General features: G+C 37.7%; 1 long non-coding RNA gene across 2 annotated transcripts; it reads right to left on the minus strand.

The window, feature by feature from the left end:
• Positions 1-22: 22 nt before the first annotated feature.
• On the minus strand, positions 23-19,439 carry LOC311053718. Of its 2 annotated transcripts, none has more exons than XR_014601671.1 (3): positions 19,368-19,439; positions 13,784-13,855; positions 23-106 (listed from the first exon to the last, which is right to left on the minus strand). It is a non-coding gene; the product is annotated as an uncharacterized lncRNA (long non-coding RNA). The 2 variants fall into 2 exon arrangements; XR_014601672.1 differs by lacking the exon at positions 23-106 and adding an exon at positions 9,158-9,179.
• Positions 19,440-24,848: the final 5,409 nt, after the last annotated feature.

Consider the following 24,848-nt stretch of genomic DNA (forward strand, 5'->3'; position numbering starts at 1 on the left):
TCTAACAATGAAAGTACAATACCTTCATTGTGTCTGTTCACTTCCTCCACTCGACTCTCAGTTAGATTCAACCTCATGTCTACGCTGGACAGCTGAGCAAGGTTGGCTGAAATCATCACAATACATTACATTAAATCACCCATTAATATGCATGCAGTTTGATTAAAACACCAGCACTGTTTACAGTTAATCTGATTTATCATAAAAAATATTTGATATTACTATGAATCAAATATGGCTGAGGGAGAGATTTCTGTTGAACCTGAATTTAGCCTGGAGACCATGAAGTTATTTTAATAAAATCTGCTGGTTTGAGCCCAGATGAAGAGAGATTTTAGGCATACATTCGTGTTCACACTGAAGGGTAATTTTGACCCAAACAGTAGGTCAGATGCGTCGCTAGGTCTCTACTAGACCGGGGGCTTAGCCCCGCAGGCAACGGGCACATGCCCCCCCACCCCCCCCACCCCCCCCACCCCCCGCGTGGATTCCGCGGACTTGGGTACTTTTCCCCCCGTTTTTTGTTACTTTATTTCGGGTTTAGGGTTAGGGGTAGGGTTAGGTTAGGGTGATAGATATATAATTAAAAAAAAAAAAAAAAAAAATATATATATATATATATATATATATTTATTTTTTTATTGGTGGCTTTGGGTAAAACATTGGTGGCTATAGCCACCGAAGCCCCCCCCCTAACGACGCCACTGCAGTAGGTGTTAGTAGGCAAGAAAGCTCAATCAAGTAAGTGTTAAAACACTTCTGGGTCAAAGTCTACTCTGGCTTTTGTGTTTCACTCCAGACAGTTTTTATGTTGCTTGATTCAACATTTACATATTTCATATTCATCTCATAAGACATGAATGACATTGTTACTTTATGGTAACTTAAATTTATGTCACATTATGAGACGTAAAAATGTCATTATTTCCTCCTAAGATACAGTATGTCACAAGGACAACTTGAGAGAATGTCAGTTTCCAATTAGGACAGATTGAAAATATCCACTTGAACCCCAGCATCTCTACTCTTTTGCGATAACGTTCACCAACAATAGCAGATCTACATGCTCACATCAAGTCACTTTGTGACGTGTTTTGAGCTTGTAGATCTGTTATTTTTGGTGTAGATGGAAGAGCGCACCAAGCATCTCAAATATAGAGGGTTATGGTTAAACTGAAGTGATTTTGATCAGTTCAAATATTATCAAAGTATTTTGCGGCACCCCTGGACTTGTGTTACAGCACCCTGAGGTGTCAAAGCACACACTTAGAGAAACCCTCCATTATAGTACGTACAATGTTTGCTAAATGTGAAGTTATAATACCTGCATTGTGTTTGTTCAGTTGCTCCATTTGACCTTCACTTACATTGACCCTCATATCTACGCTGGACAGCTTAGCAAGGTTGGCTGAAATCATCACAATATTAACATTAAATCACTCATTAATACTCATGCAGTTTCATTAAAACACCACCAGTAATTACAGTTAATCTGATCTGACATAAAAAATATGAATTTTAGAATATTCGCTTATGAATCAAATATGGGTGAGGGAGAGATTTCTGTTGAACCTGAATTTGGCCTTGAGGTCATATACTTATAGATATAAAATCTGGTTGCAACCCAAGTTTTCATTTCGTTATAGCATTTTAAATACATCAATTACAATTTAGGCTTTTAGCAGATGCTCTTAATTCAGAGCAACTTACAGTAAGCAAGGAAAACACGAGGTAATACATCAAATGTTAAACTATTTTGTTTAAGTTTGAGCAATGAGCCCAGATTATGACATATTTTAGACATTCATTCTTTTGCACACTGAAGAGTCATTTTGACCCAGCTAGTAGATAGGCAAGAAAGCTCAGTCTAGCAAGTGTTAAAATACCTCTGGGGTCATTTTAAAGTCTACTCTGGCTTTATGTTTCACCCCACACATGTTTTATGTTGCTTGATTCAATATTTACAAATTTCATATTCATGTCATAAGACATGAATGACATTGTTACTTTATGGCACCTTAAATTTATGTCATTTATATCAAAAATATAATTCTTTCCCCCTAAGATCATAGGCGGCGGGTGAGCCTGACAATTGGGAAGGCTATATGGACCAATTGACCAATAATTGGTCTATATAATGCTGCACACATATATTATATATGATTTGCACAATCCCCAGCATAACATTTGGGAAGGCTTAGCCTACCCAAGCCTTCATTACCCGCCTAAGGATACAGTACTGTATGTCAGAAGGACAACTTGAGAGAATGTCAGTTTCCATTAGGACCGATTTGAACATATCCACTCGAACCCCAGCATTTGTAATCTTATGGTGACGTTCACCAAAAATAGCAGATCTACAAGCTCACATCAAGTCACTTTGTGACATGTTATGAGTTGTAGTTCTGTTATTTTTGTTGAAGAGATTTGGTGTAGATGGAAAAAGAGCACACCAAGCATCTCAAGTTTAGAGGGTTATGGTTAAAGTGGTCAAACTGAAGTGATTTTGATCATTCCAAATGTTATTAAAGTATTCTGTGGCACCCCTGGACTTGTGTCACGGCACCCTACCTAGGGTGTCACAGCACCTACTTTGAGAAACCCTGCATTATAGTACATAACATGTTTGCTAAATGTGAAGTTATAATACCTGCTTGGTGTCTGTTCAGTTGCTCCACCCTCATTGCTACGCTGGACAGTTGAGCAAGGTTGGCTGAAATCATCACAATATTAACATTAAATCACTCATTAATACTCATGTAGTTAGAATAAAACACCAGTAGTAATTACAGTTAATCTGAGTCGACAAAAAACCTTAGCTTTTGAAATCTATGAATCAAATATGGGTGAGGTGAGGGAGAGATATCTGTTGAACCTAATTTATCCTAGAGGTCATATACTTATGGATATAAAATCTGGCTGTAACCCAAGTTTTTATTTTGTTATAGCATTTTAAATACATAAATACAATTTACAATTTAGGCTTTTAGCAGATGCTCTTAATTCAGAGCAACTTACAGTAAGCAAGGAAAGCAAGAGGTAATACATCAAATGTTAAACCATTTTGTTTAAGTTTGAGCCCAGATTATGAGAGTTTTTAGGCGTTAATAATTTTTCACACTTAAGGGTTATTTTGACCCAGCCACTATGTGTTAATCGGCAAGAAAGCTCAGTCAAGCAAGTGTTAAAACACTTCTGGGGTCATTTTAAAGTCTACTTTGGCTTTTGAGTTTCACCCTAGACAGTTTTTATGTTGCTTGATTCAATATTTACATATTTCATATTCATGTCATAAGTCATGAATGACATTGTTACTTTATGGCACCTTAAATTTATGTCAACAAATCAGAGGTCCTGGTGTTCGGCTCCCCCCTCGCCAGAGCCCAGATTGAAAACAACCTCGGCCCACTAGGTCCAAATCTCAAAGCCACAGTTAGAAACCTGGGTGTCACCTTCGACCCAGACCTCAACTTCCAACAGCACGTTAAAAAGGTCGTTCAATCATCATTTTATCACCTCCGAAATATAGCAAAAATTAAATCATTCCTGTCCATCACAGACCTACAAAAAGTTGTTCATGCCTTCATCTTCTCGCGGTTGGACTACTGTAATTCCCTCTACACCTCCCTCTCCAAAAAATCCATCCACAGCCTTCAGCTGGTTCAAAATGCTGCGGCCCGTCTCTTAACTGGTACAAGGAAATGTGATCATATCACTCCCATTCTGGCATCCCTCCATTGGCTCCCAGTTGAATTTAGAATCAATTACAAAATCCTACTCACTACTCATGAGGCCAGGCTAGGTCTTGCCCCACCCTATATCTTGGACCTACTCCCCCCATATGAGCCTCCACGCAGTCTTAGATCCTCCAACCAAGCACTCCTGGACATTCCAAAGGGTCTGTTAAATGCAAAAGGTCGCATGGCCTTCACTTTCAGAGCCCCTACCCTTTGGAATGCCCTGCCCCTAGAGATCAGGCTCACAGAGTCTGTTCCCCGGTTTAAATCCCTCCTTAAAACCCACTTCTATAGATTAGCTTTTAATGCCCAGCCTTAGTCTAGGTCATGTGCATCTCTGTTTTGTTTTCTGCATTGTTTTTAATTTTTATCTTGTTTTTTGTTTTGTGTACTTCTTATTTTGCTGTTTTTTTGTGTGAAGCACTTTGTAACCCAGTTTTGAGAGGTGCTATATAAATAAAGTTTTATTATTTATTATTATTATTATATTACGGGAAGTAAAAATGTAATTCTTTTCTCCTAAAATACAGTATGTCACAAGGACAACTTGAGAGAATGTCAGTTTACATTAGGACAGATTGAAAATATCCACTTGAACCCCAGCATCTCTACTCTTGTGCTATAACGTTCACCAACAATAGCAGATCTACAAGCTCACATCAAGTCACTTTGTGACGTGTTTTGAGCTTGTAGATCTGTTATTTTTGGTGTAGATGGAAGAGCGCACCAAGCATCTCAAGTATAGAGGGTTATGGTTAAAGTGGTTAAACTGAAGTGATTTTGATCAGTTCAAATATTATCAAAGTATTCTGCGGTACCCCTGGACTTGTGTTACAGCACCCTAGGGTGTCACAGCACCCACTTTGAGAAACCCTGCATTATAGTACATTAAATGTTTGCTAAATGTGATGTTATAATACCTGCATTGTGTCTGTTCACCTTCATTTCCACGCTGGACAGCTTACCAAGGTTGGCTGAAATCATCACAATATTAACATTAAATCACTCATTAATACTCATGCAGTTTCATTAAAACACCAGTAGTAATTACAGTTAATGTAATTTGACATAAAAATATGAATTTTAAAATATTCGCTTATGAATCAAATATGGGTGAGGGAGAGATTTCAGTTTAACCTGAATTTGGCCTTGAGGTCATATACTTATGGATATAAAATCTGGCTGTAACCCAAGTTTTTATTTCGTTATAGCATTTTAAATACATCAATTACAATTTAGGCTTTTAGCTGATGCTCTTAATTCAGAGAAACTTACAGTAAGCAAGGAAATCACGAGGTAATACATCAAATGTTAAACCATTTTGTTTAAGTTTGAGCCCAGATTATGAGAGATTTTAGGCATTCATAATTTTTCACACTTAAGGGTAATTTTGACCCAGCCACTATGTGTTAATCGGCAAGAAAGCTCAGTCAAGCAAGTGTTAAAACACTTCTGGGGTCATTTTAAAGTCTACTTTGGCTTTTGAGTTTCACCCCAGACAGTTTTTATGTTGCTTGATTCAATATTTACATATTTCATATTCACGTCATAAGTCATGAATGACATTGTTACTTTATGGCACCTTAAATTATGGCACCTTAAATGTATGTCATTTATATCAAAAATATAATTCTTTCCCCCTAAGATACAGTCATAGGCGGCGGGTGAGCCTGACAATTGGGAAGGCTATATGGACCAATTGACCAATAATTGGTCTATATAATGCTGCACACATATATCATACTATAATTCTAGTAAGGGCGTAGTGAAGGGCGTAGTGGGAGTAGGTGAAGCTACCCGGTTCTCCTCATTGGCTGGAGCAATTGCTCTGATTTTGCACTCAGCCATTGACCATTACCATCTGAACTTTTCAATTTCATCAAATCTCAGCTTCTTATTAGCGTTTTTGTGTCAAACACTGTCGCCATGGTTACGGGGCTGCCCAGCTATGGGACGAACTGCCTCCCGGGTTGCCAGATCATGTGCGCATATCCCCCCACGGATGCGTCGACCGGGTATGGTCTAGTTATATATAATTTTCACAATCCCCAGCATAACATTTGGGAAGGCTTAGCCTACCCAAGCCTTCATTACCCGCCTAAGGATACAGTATGTCAGAAGGACAACTTGAGAGAATGTCAGTTTCCATTAGGACCGATTTGAAAATATCCACTTGAACCCCAGCATTTGTAATCTTATGGTGACGTTCACCAAAAATAGCAGATCTACAAGCTCACATCAAGTCACTTTGTGACATGTTATGAGTTGTAGTTCTGCTATTTTTGTTGAAGAGATTTGGTGTAGATGGAAAAAGAGCACACCAAGCATCTCAAGTATAGAGGGTTATGGTTAAAGTGGTCAAACTGAAGTGATTTTGATCATTCCAAATATTATCAAAGTATTCTGTGGCACCCCTGGACTTGTGTCACGGCACCCTAGGGTGTCACAGCACCTACTTTGAGAAACCCTGCATTATAGTACATACATGTTTGCTAAATGTGAAGTTATAATACCTGCTTGGTGTTTGTTCAGTTGCTCCATTTGACCTTCACTTACGTTGACCCTCATTGCTAGGCTGGACAGTTGAGCAAGGTTGGCTGAAATCATCACAATATTAACATTAAATCACTCATTAATACTCATGTAGTTAGAATAAAACACCAGTAGTAATTACAGTTAATCTGAGTGGACAAAAAACCTTAGCTTTTGAAATCTATGAATCAAATATGGGTGAGGTGAGGGAGAGATATCTGTTGAACCTAATTTATCCTAGAGGTCATATACTTATGGATATAAAATCTGGCTGTAACCCAAGTTTTTATTTTGTTATAGCATTTTAAATACATAAATACAATTTACAATTTAGGCTTTTAGCAGATGCTCTTCATTCAGAGCAACTTACAGTAAGCAAGGAAAGCACGAGGTAATACATCAAATGTTAAACCATTTTGTTTAAGTTTGAGCCCAGATTATGAGAGATTTTAGGCATTAATAATTTTTCAAACTTAAGGGTCATTTTGACCCAGCCACTATGTGTTAATCGGCAAGAAAGCTCAGTCAAGCAAGTGTTAAAACACTTCTGGGGTCATTTTAAAGTCTACTTTGGCTTTTGAGTTTCACCCTAGACAGTTTTTATGTTGCTTGATTCAATATTTACATATTTCATATTCATGTCATAAGTCATGAATGACATTGTTACTTTATGGCACCTTAAATTTATGTCAACAAATCAGAGGTCCTGGTGTTCGGCTCCCCCCTCGCCAGAGCCCAGATTGAAAACAACCTCGGCCCACTAGGTCCAAATCTCAAAGCCACAGTTAGAAACCTGGGTGTCACCTTCGACCCAGACCTCAACTTCCAACAGCACGTTAAAAAGGTCGTTCAATCATCATTTTATCACCTCCGAAATATAGCAAAAATTAAATCATTCCTGTCCATCACAGACCTACAAAAAGTTGTTCATGCCTTCATCTTCTCGCGGTTGGACTACTGTAATTCCCTCTACACCTCCCTCTCCAAAAAATCCATCCACAGCCTTCATCTGGTTCAAAATGCTGCGGCCCGTCTCTTAACTGGTACAAGGAAATGTGATCATATCACTCCCATTCTGGCATCCCTCCATTGGCTCCCAGTTGAATTTAGAATCAATTACAAAATCCTACTCACTACTCATGAGGCCAGGCTAGGTCTTGCCCCACCCTATATCTTGGACCTACTCCCCCCATATGAGCCTCCACGCAGTCTTAGATCCTCCAACCAAGCACTCCTGGACATTCCAAAGGGTCTGTTAAATGCAAAAGGTCGCATGGCCTTCACTTTCAGAGCCCCTACCCTTTGGAATGCCCTGCCCCTAGAGATCAGGCTCACAGAGTCTGTTCCCCGGTTTAAATCCCTCCTTAAAACCCACTTCTAAAGATTAGCTTTTAATGCCCAGCCTTAGTCTAGGTCATGTGCATCTCTGTTTTGTTTTCTGCATAGTTTTTAATTTGTATCTTGTTTTTTGTTTTGTGTACTTCTTATTTTGCTGTTTTTTTGTGTGAAGCACTTTGTAACCCAGTTTTGAGAGGTGCTATATAAATAAAGGTTTCGCGAGAGAAAAAAGCAACGAGGTCTATGAAAACGAGGCCAAACCAAACGAACCCCATACCACCAACATGCAACCTGATAATAATGTCCAAAGCATGTCTGTGTATGTTTACATCCATTACTGTGTTGGCGTTAGTTGGGATTAATGTTTATTAGCCAAACCAAGTTACTATGAGCCGTTAGCGTGATGCTAAGCTAACGGACGTTTGGCGCTAGCATGCGGCTAACGCTAATGCTAACGTCGTCATCGTGACTTAATCAACAATGTAAACGTTTCATCAACACACTTTATGAACCTTACTGTGGTTAATATTATCAGTGCTACCCAAGTAGTCCATTGAAAAGTATTATTTTGGTGTATTTTGTGTATTGTAACTTGGACACTGTAACTTAATGGTAGCTGGGGCGACGCGTTGTTGGCTCATGGTTCAGAATGCCTCATGGGTATTGTAGTCATTTTCTGCTATTTCGGTTCTACTGTGATAGACTGTGCTACATTACCTGCTGTTTAATTGTGAATCATATATGCTATGAATATATGGTAATACAATGTTTATTTTCCTGTATTTCCAGGTTTATGACCTGCGTCATCTATGACCTGTGTGTCATCTGTGTGTCCAGTACTTTGTACTGTGTTGGTTAAAAAAGACAAAACACGAGTTGTGACAAAGACGTGTGATTCTCTGATTAATGTTGTTAGTGGTGTAAAATGCCATCAAAAATATACTCAAGCCTGCTGCAGGGCAACAGAAAATAGCAAGCCTATTTTGCTCTTTTATATAGCAATTTTTTATATATATACGAGGGGACGCGCGCCCTTCACCGGGTATGGTGAAGGGCGCCCTTCACCGGGTATGGTCTAGTTATTTATTATTATTATTATATTACGGGAAGTAAAAATGTAATTATTTTCTCCTAAAATACAGTATGTCACAAGGACAACTTGAGAGAATGTCAGTTTACATTAGGACAGATTGAAAATATCCACTTGAACCCCAGCATCTCTACTCTTGTGCTATAACGTTCACCAACAATAGCAGATCTACATGCTCACATCAAGTCACTTTGTGACGTGTTTTGAGCTTGTAGATCTGTTATTATTGGTGTAGATGGATGAAGAGCGCACCAAGCATCTCAAGTATAGAGGGTTATGGTTAAACTGAAGTGATTTTCAAATATTATCAAAGTATTTTACGGCACCCCTGGACTTGTGTTACAGCACCCTGAGGTGTCACAGCACCCACTTTGAGAAACCCTGCATTATAGTACATTAAATGTTTGCAAAATGTGAAGTTATAATACCTGCATTGTGTCTGTTCACCTTCATTTCCACGCTGGACAGCTGAGCAAGGTTGGCTGAAATCATCACAATATTAACATTAAATCACTCATGAATACTCATGCAGTTTCATTAAAACACCAGTAGTAATTACAGTTAATGTAATTTGACATAAAAATATGAATTTTAAAATATTCGCTTATGAATCAAATATGGGTGAGGGAGAGATTTCAGTTGAACCTGAATTTGGCCTTGAGGTCATATACTTATAGATATAAAATCTGGCTGTAACCCAAGTTTCTATTTCGTTATAGCATTTTAAATACATCAATTACAATTTAGGCTTTTAGCTGATGCTCTTAATTCAGAGCAACTTACAGTAAGCAAGGAAAGCACGAGGTAATACATCAAATATTAAACTATTTTGTTTAAGTTTGAGCCCAGATTATGAGAGATTTTAGGCATTAGTAATTTTTCACACTTAAGGGTCATTTTGACCCAGCCACTATGTGTTAATCGGCAAGAAAGCTCAGTCAAGCAAGTGTTAAAACACTTCTGGGGTCATTTTAAAGTCTACTTTGGCTTTTGAGTTTCACCCTAGACAGTTTTTAGGTTGCTTGATTCAATATTTACATATTTCATATTCATGTCATAAGTCATGAATGACATTGTTACTTTATGGCACCTTAAATTTATGTCATATTACGGGAAGTAAAAATGTAATTATTTTCTCCTAAAATACAGTATGTCACAAGGACAACTTGAGAGAATGTCAGTTTACATTAGGACAGATTGAAAATATCCACTTGAACCCCAGCATCTCTACTCTTGTGCTAACGTTCACCAACAATAGCAGATCTACAAGCTCACATCAAGTCACTTTGTGACGTGTTTTGAGCTTGTAGATCTGTTATTTTTGGTGTAGATGGATGAAGAGCGCACCAAGCATCTCAAGTATAGAGGGTTATGGTTAAAGTGGTTAAACTGAAGTGATTTTGATCATTTCAAATATTATCAAAGTATTCTGCGGTACCCCTGGCCTTGTGTTACAGCACCCTAGGGTGTCACAGCACCTACTTTGAGAAACCTTGTATTATAGTACATTAAATATTTGCTAAATGTGAAGTTATAATACCTGCATTGTGTCTGTTCACCTTCATTTCCACGCTGGACAGCTTAGCAAGGTTGGCTGAAATCATCACAATATTAACATTAAATCACTCATTAATACTCATGCAGTTTCATTAAAACACCGGTAGTAATTACAGTTAATAATCTGATTTTACATAAAAATATGAATTTTAAATTATTCGCTTATGAATCAAATATGGGTGAGGGAGAGATTTCTGTTGAACTTGAATTTGGCCTAGAGGTCATATACTTATAGATATAAAATCTAGTTGCAACCCAAGTTTCTATTTCATTTAAATACATAAATTACAATTTAGGCATTTAGCAGACACTCTTAATTCAGATCAACTTACAGTAAGCAAGGAAAACACGAGGAAATACATCAAATGTTAAACTATTTTGTTTAAGTTTGAGCCCAGATTATGACATATTTTAGACATTCATTCTTTTGCACACTGAAGAGTCATTTTGACCCAGCTAGTAGATAGGCAAGAAAGCTCAGTCAAGCAAGTGTTAAAATACCTCTGGGGTCATTTTAAAGTCTACTCTGTCTTTATGTTTCACCCCACACATGTTTTATGTCGCTTGATTCAATATTTACAAATTTCATATTCATGTCATAAGACATGAATGACATTTTTACTTTATGGCACCTTAAATTTATGTCATTTATATCAAACATATAATTATTTCTCCCTTAGATACAGTCATAGGCGGCGGGTGAGCCTGACAATTGGGAAGGCTATATGGACCAATTGACCAATAATTGGTCTATATAATGCTGCACACATATATCCTACTATAATCCTACTATAATCCTACTATAATTCTAGTAACCTCTGTGCGTGCGTTTGTAGTGGTGGTGGTGGTGAAGCTACCCGGTTCTACCCACTGGCTGGACCAATTGCTCTGATTTTGCACACAGCCATTGACCATTACCATCTGAACTTAACTGTGAAGCCCGTTTTTCAATTTAATCAAATCTCAGCTTCTTATTAGCGTTTTGGTGTCAAAGAATGTCGTCCCATAGCTGCGGCTGCCCAGCTATGGGACAAACTGCCTCCCGGGTTTCCAGATCATGTGCGCATATCCCCCCACGCATGCGTCGACCGGGTATGGTCTAGTTATATATAATTTGCACAATCCCCAGCATAACATTTGGGAAGGCTTAGCCTACCCAAGCCTTCATTACCCGCCTATGGATACAGTATGTCAGAAGGACAACTTGAGAGAATGTCAGTTTACATTAGGACAGATTTGAACGTATCCACTTGAACCCCAGCATCTCTACTCTAGTGGTATAACGTTCACCAACAATAGACCTTTTGTTAAGCCCCGCCCCTCCCCCTAAGCCCCGCCCCCTTAGGACACTTTCACAGCTGGCTCACTCACTTCAATGTTAATTTAATGGATCTTATACATTATATGTTCGTTCATTTTTGGAACCAGAGCTTCGAAATCTCTTCCAAATCCGTCAACAAGGCCTGTCGTATGCACTGGAAAAATATATGCATGACTATTAAAAAACAAAACAGTGTTTCATCATATATGAAAAACTATAGGATCTGCATCGTCTAATAATCAACTCAACAGGAGGGGGAGGAGACCGCAGGGTAACATTAAGACTATTAAGTGACTGACCGACCGTGTCATTGAAGATGATTAGCAATTAGGGGTGTGCCGATATATCGTCCCGCGATATATCGCGATACGTTTTTGCGACGATATGTATAAATAAAAAAAATATATCGTTTTTGAATTTTTTTTTTTTTTTTTTACAATCATAATAATCAGGCATGCAAACGGCCCCGAAGTGAAAAGAGTGACAACATGTTTTTTTTTCGGGTCAGGTGTCATACTATTTGGATTCAAAACGGTTATTGTAGCTGAAAAGCTACAAGTTTGCATGTCTGAATAATGCAAAAACAGAATTATTTGTTTGCATTTTCTTTTTTTCTCCTCCATATATTTTCATAATAAAAAAAGTGCGTATCGTATCGTATCGAAATTGTATCGAAGTTGTGAGCCAAATATCGTATCGTATCGTTTCGTGAAATTAGTGTATCGGCACACCCCTATTAGCAATACTAATATTATCAACATTCATATTATATAACAGTAGCATCCCCAGGAATTACATTTAGGGCAGGCGAGATTTTTCCCCTTGCAAGTGTTAAATTCCCTTTGTAGGTAGGCTATATTTATTAAGCCCAGCCCGGGCATTCTGTCTGTTCATTATAGAACATAAAGGTTATAATACCTGCATTCTGTCTGTTCATTATAGAACATAAAGGTTATAATACCTGCATTCTGTCTGTTCATTATAGAACATAAAGGTTATAATACCTGCATTCTGTCGGTTCATTATAGAACATAAAGGTTATAATACCTGCATTCTGTCTGTTCATTATAGAACATAAAGGTTATAATACCTGCATTCTGTCTGTTCATTATAGAACATAAAGGTTATAATACCTGCATTCTGTCTGTTCATTATAGAACATAAAGGTTATAATACCTGCATTCTGTCTGTTCATTATAGAACATAAAGGTTATAATACCTGCATTATGTCTGTTCATTATAGAACATAAAGGTTATAATACCTGCATTCTGTCGGTTCATTATAGAACATAATGGTTATAATACCTGCATTCTGTCGGTTCATTATAGAACATAAAGGTTATAATACCTGCATTCTGTCTGTTCATTATAAAACATAAAGGTTATAATACCTGCATTCTGTCGGTTCATTATAGAACATAAAGGTTATAATACCTGCATTCTGTCTGTTCATTATAGAACATAAAGGTTATAATACCTGCATTCTGTTTGTTCATTATAGAACATAAAGGTTATAATACCTGCATTCTGTCGGTTCATTATAGAACATAAAGGTTATAATACCTGCATTCTGTCTGTTCATTATAGAACATAAAGGTTATAATACCTGCATTCTGTCTGTTCATTATAGAACATAAAGGTTATAATACCTGCATTCTGTCTGTTCATTATAGAACATAAAGGTTATAATACCTGCATTCTGTCTGTTCATTATAGAACATAAAGGTTATAATACCTGCATTATGTCTGTTCATTATAGAACATAAAGGTTATAATACCTGCATTCTGTCGGTTCATTATAGAACATAAAGGTTATAATACCTGCATTCTGTCTGTTCATTATAGAACATAAAGGTTATAATACCTGCATTCTGTCGGTTCATTATAGAACATAAAGGTTATAATACCTGCATTCTGTCGGTTCATTATAGAACATAAAGGTTATAATACCTGCATTCTGTCTGTTCATTATAGAACATAAAGGTTATAATACCTGCATTCTGTCTGTTCATTATAGAACATAAAGGTTATAATACCTGCATTCTGTCTGTTCATTATAGAACATAAAGGTTATAATACCTGCATTCTGTCGGTTCATTATAGAACATAAAGGTTATAATACCTGCATTCTGTCTGTTCATTATAGAACATAAAGGTTATAATACCTGCATTCTGTCGGTTCATTATAGAACATAAAGGTTATAATACCTGCATTCTGTCGGTTCAGTTCCTCACTCGCAGTCAGTCTCTTTTCCATGGCCGTCAGTTTAGCAAGGAGGGCTGAAAACAGAAGAGCATCAGCATTAACATTCAGTCAATCATAAATACTACATAGTTTCATTTAAAATGCATCAATAAGAGTGGTTTCTAATAAGTTATAAGTGGTTATTAATAATGAATAAGTATTATGTGGATAACCTCTGATAAACTCCTTCTGTCCTTCTCTATACTCCTCCATCAGCACTCTCAGGGCGAACCATTATCCCTTTAGAGCAAGTGTTTGACTGTACTCATGCTGTTTTGTATTTCTGTCTAATATAAAATATTCAATCAATCAATCAATCAATCAATTCTTGGCATAAACCCATACTGCTGCTCCCTAATTGTCACCTCTCCTCTTAGTCTAGCTTCCATTTCCAATAATATTCAAAATATTCCACATTTTATTGAAAGATTTTTTGAAAATAGCAGATCTACAAGCTCACAATGCGTCGCATCGCCCTCAAATAGCCCTTGCATAGGTTTAAAGTGCTCTTGTGATGTGGTGTAGTTGCTTGTTTTCCTAGAGCTGGTTGCATATTTCTCACAAAATATGGCAACACTGCAACACAAACGTATTGACTTGTTTAGATAGATGACAAGCGACCAAGAGAAGAGAAAGGAACACAAAGTAGAAGTCTGCTCTATAGTTCTGATTATTAAAGAGAAGAGAAAGGAACACAAAGTAGAAGTCTGCACTATAGTTCTGATTATTAAAGAGAAGAGAAAGGAACACAAAGTAGAAGTCTGCACTATAGTTCTGATTATTAAAGAGAAGAGAAAGGAACATAAAGTAGAAGTCTGCACTATAGTTCTGATTATTAAAGAGAAGAGAAAGGAACACAAAGTAGAAGTCTGCACTATAGTTCTGATTATTAAAGAGAAGAGAAAGGAACACAAAGTAGAAGTCTGCACTATAGTTCTGATTATTAAAGAGAAGAGAAAGGAACATAAAGTAGAAGTCTGCTCTATAGTTCTGATTATTAAAGAGAAGAGAAAGGAACACAAAGTAGAAGTCTGCACTATAGTTCTGATTATTAAAGAGTAGAGAAAGGAACACAAAGTAGAAGTCTGCACTATAGTTCTGATTATTAAAGAGAAGAGAAAGGAACACAAAGTAGAAGTCTGCACTATAGTTCTGATTATTAAAGAGAAGAGAAAGGAACACAAAGTAGAAGTCTGCACTATAGTTCTGATTATTAAAGAGAAGAGAAAGGAACACAAAGTAGAAGTCTGCTCTATAGTTCTGATTATTAAAGAGAAGAGAAAGGAACACAAAGTAGAAGTCTGCACTATAGTTCTGATTATTAAAAAGTATTGCCTTTAGGGGCGTCCCCCACTGTGTAATACAGTAGGTGGACAGTAGGTGGCAGGGCCGAGCAACTATTGACTGACTGGCTAAAGTAATTGTTGGGGAATTGAATTGAAACAATATACTGTAGAAGCCTACTATAGCAGTAATTATACTTTAAATTATGTTTAAAAATACTTTTGGTATTTTTTCAGTTAACCCAGTGATTCTCAATCTTTACATATAACATTCATCCATGAATACATTTTCATATATATATATATATATATATATATATATATATATATATATATATATATATATATATATATATATATATATATATATATATATATATGATTTGTGATTTAATAATAATGGCTTTTATTTATAATGTAAAGTGCATCACAGACAATAGGCCTACTCAAATGTTTTACTTGAGTAAAAGTATCAATACCACAATGTAGAAATACTCTGTTACAAGTAAAATTCTGGCATGCATAATTTACTTACTTTAGTAAAAGTATAAAAGTGTTGGCATCAAAATATACTTAAAGTACCAAAAGTAAAAGTACGCATTATGCAGAATGTCCCATTTCAAGTTTTCAAAATGTACAACCATATTTGGGGAATAGTAGATCTACAAGCTACAAGTGTGAGCTTTTAGATCGGCTATTTTCTAATAGCCTAAATCTAAATCTGAAAAGCAACACTGTGTGTGTGTGTGTGTGTGTGTGTGTGTGTGTGTGTGTGTGTGTGTGTGTGTGTGTGTGTGTGTGTGTGTCTCTCTCTCTCTCTCTCTCTCTCTCTCTCTCTCTCTCTCTCTCTCTCTCTCTCTCTCTCTCTCTCTCTCTCTCTCTCTCTCAATTAAATTCAAAGGGCTTTATTAGCATGAGAAAACATACTGCATGTTTACATGGCTGAAGCAAAAGAGGATCAATAACAATACAATCAAAACAAAATAATGTATGTACAATTAAAAGGTAATATAAATGATGTGTACACAGAGATGTGTTTACATAGCAACTGAGGGAAATCTAACTTATGAAAACATAATAAGTGTGCATTTGCTGTCAGAAACAGTTATAAATAAATATCCACCTAAATATCCACATAGGAAAGGTTAGCTTGGGATAAGCTTTTACAAAATTGGGAACAACTGTAAAACTTTAAAGGTACCTTAGGTACCTTTAAAGGTACCTAAGGTACCTTTAAAGGTACAGTAATTGGTCTGTTTGTATGTACATTGTAGGCCTACCTATGTTCCTATTTGTGTGATAGGAACTTATTATATATATTTTTTTTTACATTAACCACTTGAACCCTAGCATCCCTATGCTGGGGGGAACTTTGGCCGATCTACAGGCTAAACTTGTAGATCGGCTATGTTTTCAGCAAACAGGTTTGGTGTATCAAAGAGCAGACCAAGTACAGAGCCAAAGATCTTGTTTACTAAGTATTGAGAGTGTAAGTTAAATGTCTGAAAATGTGTTCATGGATGAATGTTAATGTAGCCCCTAGAGGGTAGTAGAGTACAGGGTGACGTCCTGAGTGAGACACATATTTAAGAGGGTTCTGAACAGGCAGCTAACAGGTCGGTAATCTGTGGGTCCTCACAACACTGCCGGTAGCGTGTTGTTGAGAGGGAGATGTTCTAGTGCTGACCTGTTAATCGGTAAGCCTGTTTGTTTCTGTATTGTATCCTCGCTTTTAAATTCCTACATGTAACTGAAGAGGCCACACCCCAAACAATGGACAGGCACGACAAGAGCACCAAAAGTGTCACAGACCTGACGATATAAAAACATTTCTCATTGTAGACCATATAACATACTACAACAGTAAAAGCGAGGATACAATACAGAAACAAACAGGCTTACCGATTAACAGGTCAGCACTAGAACATCTCCCTCTCAACAACACGCTACCGGCAGTGTTGTGAGGACCCACAGATTACCCACCTGTTAGTTGCCTGTTCAGAACCCTCTTAAATATGTGTCTCACTCAGGACGTCACCCTGTACTCTACTGCCCTCTAGGGGCTACATTCACTAACATGAATCCAACATATTAATAGGAAGATCATGTGTAAACAAACACAACACTGATGATAGTGCTGTCTATGATGAAGCTATCGATGAATTCTATGATTGTATTTTGTATCTGCCACACAATGTTATACAATATGTAGAGTCTAGCACTTTTTTGTGTACTGTACAATTGTTTTGAAATTACAAGCACATAAAGCACTTGATATAATATATAGAACAATAAATCAATGTGTACCACAGATGTGTTCATCTTAACTTCAATATCAACATCAAATTTAACAAATCAGTTTTGTATGAAATGACATTAAACATAACTATAACCAGGGTTGCATTACTCATGGACGGCCTTGCACGGCGAGAACCTATTTGACCAGGAGCACGTGCAGGCACACACATAGATTTAAAACTACTTTAGATTCACACCTCAACAAAGTTTACAAAGGCTCCTGACTCACACCAGGTGAATGAACATAGGAATGAGCCTATAGATGCATATCAAGTGTCCATTGTGTGACCTGTAGTGTAGGTGTTAAGACACGTGCGCGTCACGTCATTAAAATAGAGTGCAACCACGTTCCAATTCAGCAATGCAACACTGACTATAACTAGTAAGTAAACTAACTATCCTAATGTGTCAGCCTGGACTAACCACAACAATGTTTAGTGTTCAATGTTTAATTTAAATTGTCTCTGCCAGAGTGTGTGGTTTGGTTAGTTGTGAGGGGGGGGGGGGTCTATTTACTGCTCAGAGAGCCAATCCTGTGTAGAGCCCGCCCACTGTATCCGGTAGTTTACGGAAACAAATAGGCACGTACAAAGGCCGTGGCCATATCCGGTCTAGACCGGATCTGCAACCTGTAAAGTTAACTGATCCCAGACAGTCTAACGTTGACAAGGCCAGCGTTGCCAGGTTTTGCGAGAGAAACAAGCAACCAGGTCTATGAAAACAAGCCCAAAAGAAGCAACTAATAGGCCACATGAGCACTTTAAAACCTTTATGTTGGCTATTTGAAAATAGCAGATCTACAAGCTCACAACGCGTCGCAACACAAGGCGTTGTGAGCTTGCAGATCTGCTATTTTCAAAAGATCTGCTATTTCAAAGAAAATGTGGAATATTTTTTAAACCTTTTAACAACACAAATGTTGAATGCGAGTCCTGACTCCCTGGCATAACATATTTTCCGATGGGGGTGCGCAGACAAATGCATATTAATTTGGGGGTATTTTACATGAGAATCCCTGGTTCAAACAACCCCAAAATAAGCAACTAAACACTTTAGAAACAAGTCCAAAATACCACAACCCGCAGCTACCAACAAGCAACTTTACAGAAAAACAAGCCCAAAGTTTTTTTCCTATGTATTAGTCACCCCATGGAAACTTGAATTCATGGATATTTTTTTTGTTTTTGTCTCATTCCTAAGACAATAAGTTGATGACCGGTAGCAGATTCTGTAGGAGACACAAAGAGTCTTCTTTGTGTCTCCTACCGGTCATCAAATTATTGGCTTAGGAATGAGACAAAAAACAAAACAAAACATGAATTCAAGTCTCCATGGGGTGACTAATCCATAGGAAAAAATCATTTAGGGGGTGAACTATCCCTTTAAAATACGATAGTCTGTTAAATAGGTTAATAATTGCTTCTCTGCTCACACTATTCAAAGAGTTTATAAATAGATGCAGACGGCCAAACTGTTGCTGTTAAAATATGATAATCTGTTATAGATTAATATGAATAAGTGCTTCTCTGCTGGCATTAGTATAGTATTAGATTATAAAAGGAGAGAGAGAGAGAGAGAGACAGAGAGTGGTCGGTCTAGGGGCGCGGTTTGGACAGCGTGATCTAATGAGAGTGACGACACTAGCGTTGACTCCCATTGTAAGAATGGAATGCAGAAATGCTCTGTCTATCTCGATGAGGAAGTTCCAATGTTTGGAACTACAGCCCATAGCAGCCCGCTCTGCGGGGAGATCAAAGCATGTCATAACTCTCTCTCTCTATGGGTCTGGGTTTGGATTCCAGCGGCTCTAAAGCTCTGGTTAGTTCCCAGTTACATTTTTGGCAATGGTGACGGAAACACTGTACATCCATCCATCCATCCATACATCCATACATCCATACATCCATGCAATTAATTATGTATTATTTGAGCAACAGTAAGTCATTTTCCAATGTCTCTCTCTTACCTGTATTCACAGAACTTCCTCCTGGTGCTTCCACCTCATTCTTACTGGAATTAGATTTGTTGTCCGTTTCTGAAAAATACACACAATCACATTGTGTCAAACAAGCAGAGAGAACAAACTCATGAGTTTCATCCATATCTACGGTTTTATACATTTCATACGCATTAAATTACCATGGCCCCGTTGTGTCTCAAACCACTGTGAGAGGTCACATTTATATATGTTATGTATTTATATATCTCATATGCATTTATATATTTTATATTTATTTATATATCTCATATGTATTTATAAATCTCATCCATATCCACCGTATTTTGACTGTGAGATGTTTTTGTTACGTTGGGAGTGTTAACTACAAGATGTATAGGCTACCATACACTGACCCCCCCCCCCCTCCCCTTTAAATGAAAGAGAAAACATATTTTGTCTGTAATTTCCCTCTGCAACAACCTTCATTCAGTTTCGTAAAAATAAAGTCAATCACAAAATGTCCCCCATTTAGTTTGTAACCTAAGTGACCTCTTTGTATTTATGGGGGAGGGGCTAAAATTAGACTATTTCGTGATTGACTTTTTACAAAACTTTAAGAAGTTTGCTGCACAGAAAAGGGAAATTACATTTTTCACATTAGTTAACACTCCCAACGTAACTGTTTTGTTCAATCTAACATTATACAAAAAGTAATAATGCACCAAAATCAATCTTCACACTTATATAATTATTCAGATGGGTCAGCCAGTGATACTAATAATAATCAAATTAGTGTTTAGAATATTTAATTATAGTGTATTTTTTTTTAAACGTGGTTAGCGATGTATGACCGAAAATGGCATATAAAGGGTAACGTTTTTATTGTGATTAAGTAAATCATGATATAAATTAAACAAGAACCCCTTCATGAAAAAATAGGGAAAATATTGATCTTTCATAATTCTATTTTAGTTTAAAATTCAAAATGCAAATATTGTAGTTAACACTCCCAATGTAACTTGTTTCAATCTGACAGTATAATAAAGTAATAAAGTACCAAAAAAAAGGATATTGATAATTACAAACTATAACAACCTTGGTTGTGAGCTTGTAGTTTTGTCTTGGTCGTGAGCTATTTTCACAATATATACTAATATAATACAGTATGAAGTATATAGGCTGGATAAGAGGTTTAAAGGGCAAGACCACTTCGGTAGAGGTTTGGGTTGTGTAGTTACCTTGCCATGATGTAACTCCAAAGGTGGACAAGAAATATATTTATAATAATGAATAATAATGATAATAATAATTGCTCCATTGATTAGAAATTGATAATTCAAAATATGCTCTTCATTGACTTACATTGTACAGTGAAACGTCTCTCAAAGTCACTCTTAGCACATAAACGAACACAAACAAAGTTGATTAAGACAATGTTGAACATCACCAAACCTAGTGCTATTTGTTTTTTAATAAAACAATTCAACTTCCTGTTGATTTTGCTATTCATATTCTTATTCTTGTGGACTGGATCCTCAGATCTGGATCGGGATCTTCAAGTAGTAAAATCAACAGGAAGTTGACATTTTCATATACAAAATAAACGGTAATGGGTTATGTGATGTTCTATACTGTCTGAATCAGCTTAGTTTGTGTTCGTTTACATGCTAAAAGACTGACTTTGAGAGCTGTTTCAGCGTACGATGTAGGTCAATGAGGAGGATATTTAGAATTATCAATTTCTAATCAATAGAGCAATAATCTTTGATTATGTCTACCTTTGGAGTTACATCATGGCAAGGTAACTACACAACCCAAACCTCTACCAACGTGGTCTTGCCCTTTAATCAGCATCTCCATCATCCTTACCTTGGTTGTCATCATGGTTGAGGCTCACGTCCAACGCTGTTCCTTGGTTCTCATCATGTTTGAGGCTCAGCTGGAACTGAACGTCAGGCTCAGCTGAACACAGACAGAAGAGGAAGATCAGCAAAACACCAGCAGTCTTCATCCTGAAATGCTTTATCAATGCTCTGCATGCAGCATCTTATATACACACCTACCTGGTAAGCTGAGACGCTTTTTTTTTTGCAGACGTGCACTCTGTGAGTCTTACCTCCACGTAGTCGTTGGCATGTGGACAGACGTGACGTGTGAACACGGATGTAATTAGAAACGTGTTGACGGAGGTGTTGACCAATGTCTTGTTTTGTCTGAACAACAAATGAAGCTTTGGATGACAGTGCAGTTTTTGTGTGTGCATGCGTGAGGGAATTCAATGGCCGCCGATGCCCTCAGTTAAACTTGATGCTCCTTCACTGTCTCAGTAAGGTTAAGGCCTAACCCTAAATGAAACCACAGACTGGAGTCAAATGTGTCCCATGCCAACATGGAGAGCTGGTGTTAGGGGTACCCAGAGTTTCTAAAGGGTTAGGTAGTAACTCTGGGGACCCCTAGGGGGTCCCCAGAGTTACTACAGGGGGGCCGGCAAGGAACTTTTTTTAACTATTGAACCTAGTATCTCTATTCTGGGGGAAACATTCACCCAAAATAGCCGATCTACAAGCTCACAACGTGTTTCAGCGTGATGTGTTGTGAGCTTGTAGATCGGCTATTTTTTGGCAAAGAAGTTTGGTGTAAGGGGAAAAAAGAGCCACTGCTTTATTGTTGTTAGAAAGGCTCCCAGCATAATATTAAGTAGATTCATGTTTGCCTATTATGTAACACCTTAACAAGCGTGTTCAGAGTAATATGCACCTGCCACCTTAAGTGCACAATGCATTATGGGTAATTCATTCCAGTAGGGACAGGAGAGAGAGCGGTGAAGTCCAAGTTCACGTCTCTACAAAGTCTTTCATCTTGCAGTGCCGCAGTGCCAGTGTGAGCGTCTTTGACTTACTGTAAGTGCATGATTTGACTCAGTAATGTCTGCCATATTCTTTATTCTTTCACCATGCTGATCAGAGTTACTGCTGTTTTTATATCTTTATTTGCAGTGGTGTAAAGTAACTCAGTATATTTACTCAAGTACTGTACTTAAGTACAATTTTGAGGTACTTTTACTTTACTGGAGTATTTTTCAATTGTCTCTACTTTTAGTTCTACTCCACTACATCTCAGAGGCAAATATTGTACTTTTACTCCACTACAATTATTTGAGAACTTTAGTTACTAGTTACTTTGCAGATATACATTATTCAGATATACAGACTTTTACTTGTAACAGAGTACTTCTACATTGCAGTATTGATACTTTTACTTAAGTAAAACATTTGAGTACTTTTTCCACCACTTTATGTCAGTTCCCTACATTGCCCGCCTTAAGCACACTTCCTTTATATTACATCTGTGATGCAGTGGTGGAAAAAAGTACTAAAATGTTTTACTTAAGTAAAAGTATCAATACTGCAATGCAGAAATACTCTGTTACGAGCAAAACAAATCCAGAAATCAAAATTTACTTGAGTAAAAGTACAAAAGTATTGGCATCAAAATGTACGTAAAGTACCAAAAAGTATAAAGTACTCATTATGCAGAATGTCCCATTTCACAAGTGTTACCTTTCTAGAAATGCACTCGAGTAAAAGTAAAGTATTTGTCTTGGAAATGTACTTGAGTAAGAGTAATCAGTGTAAAAAAAAATCTAATACTCAAGTAAAGTACAGATCCTCAGAATATGTACTTAAGTACAGTACTCAAGTACATTTACTCTACTGTCCATCACTGATCATAACTGCTGTTATCTGGTGGGAAATAGAAGGAAATTGGCACAGATAAATAAGTTACACCTGCAGGTTCTCAGAAGGAAATGAATGGTGAAGAAATGACAAAGAAAACAGTGATACTTGTGTAACTTAATTCTGAAGGAGGAAACAAAAGTAATTAATGTATTTCATCATCGTAGGTTGATTCATTCTGCTTGTTGTTCTGCTGGCTTTAGACACACACACACACACACACACACACACACACACACACACACACACACACACACACACACACACACACACACACACACACACAGATAAAAGATGGGCAGATAGTCACTGTCAGGCAGAAACATTAAACATTAATTATTTAACATTTTAAACATTAAAACCCAGTCTTATTGGTGTGGGATTAGAGAAGGACATGTAATGGTTAAATAAACCGCTCACAAAATGTAAGGAAACTTGAATTTGGGCCATTATATCTCCCCTTTACTAATACCAATCAGTAAAGTATTATATATCATTTTTATCGGTGATTAGTCACCTTTACAACGAGGTACAGCTTGTAAGCAGCAGGCATTCATGGAATGAGAAACACAGGCAAACGTGTGGGTAGCGCCGAGCAAAAATGTGCCAAAATGGCCTGTTAGACTTTTCTGCTGACATTCAATGTCGTGACATTCATGACATTCAATGGGCTTCAGGTGTGTGCCAGTCACAGGTGTGTGACTGCCTCACAGGTGAGTGACTGGCACCTGAACATGGGTTCTGCAACTTTGTTGAGTTTGTGTATGCTCCAAGCAGCAACACTGCCCCCATGGAAAGATGCCACTTTTGTCAGGATAAGTCCCGTGCAACAGGGCAAGTGAAGCTGGTTTTCCGTTATGCAGAGTGACAGCATTATTTGGTGTTAGCCCTGGTACCATTTCAAAACGTAGGACTAAGTTCTGTGAGACTGGTGAAGTCAACAAGGAAGACAACAACCCAAGACCCCTTGCTTCACTGAGGAACCATAGATTTACAGGCAAGATTTTCACAACGGTACCAAAGACAGATGTCAAAGTTGCAGGGCCCATGCTCAGGTGCCAGTCACACACCTTTGACTGGCACACACCTGCCTGCAAAGGGTACCAGTGCTGACATCAAATAATGCGTAATCTGCGTAACAGAACACCAGCTTCACTTGCCCTATTGCACGGGCCTTATCTGAAGGGACAAACGTGGCATCTTTCTATGGGGGCAGTGTTGCTGCTTGGAGCATACACAAACTCAACAACGTTGCAGAACCCACCTCTCAGCAGGCGTGTGCTGGCAGGTCGCTCAAAACAAGAGCGATTACCAGTAAAGCATATTGGGTGATTTTGGCACATTTTTGCTCGGCACTACCCACACGTTTGCCTGTGTTACTCATTCCATGAATGCCCGATGCTTACAAGCTGTACCTCGTTGTAAAGGTGACTAATCACCGATAAAAATGATATATAACACTTTACTGATTGGTATTAGTAAAGGGGAGATATAATGGCCCACATTCAAGTTTCCTTACATTTTGTGAGCGGTTTATATGGGTCTTCAACATGACCCCTAGGGGGAAGTCAAGTGTTTGTGTGTGTCTGTGTGTGTGTGTGTGTGTGTGTGTGTGTGTGTGTGTGTGTGTGTGTGTGTGTGTGTGTGTGTGTGTGTGTGTGTGTGTGTGTGTGTGTGTGTGTGTGTGTGTGTGTGTGTGAGCCAACAGTTCACGCAGGGTTAACATCATTAGTGAATCAACCTACGATGACAGCTTGATGAAAATCTCTCC

This window comes from Gymnoscopelus microlampas (assembly GCF_963454915.1).
Source record: "Gymnoscopelus microlampas genome assembly, chromosome: 10".
In the NCBI taxonomy this organism is placed as follows: Eukaryota; Metazoa; Chordata; class Actinopteri; order Myctophiformes; family Myctophidae; genus Gymnoscopelus; species Gymnoscopelus microlampas.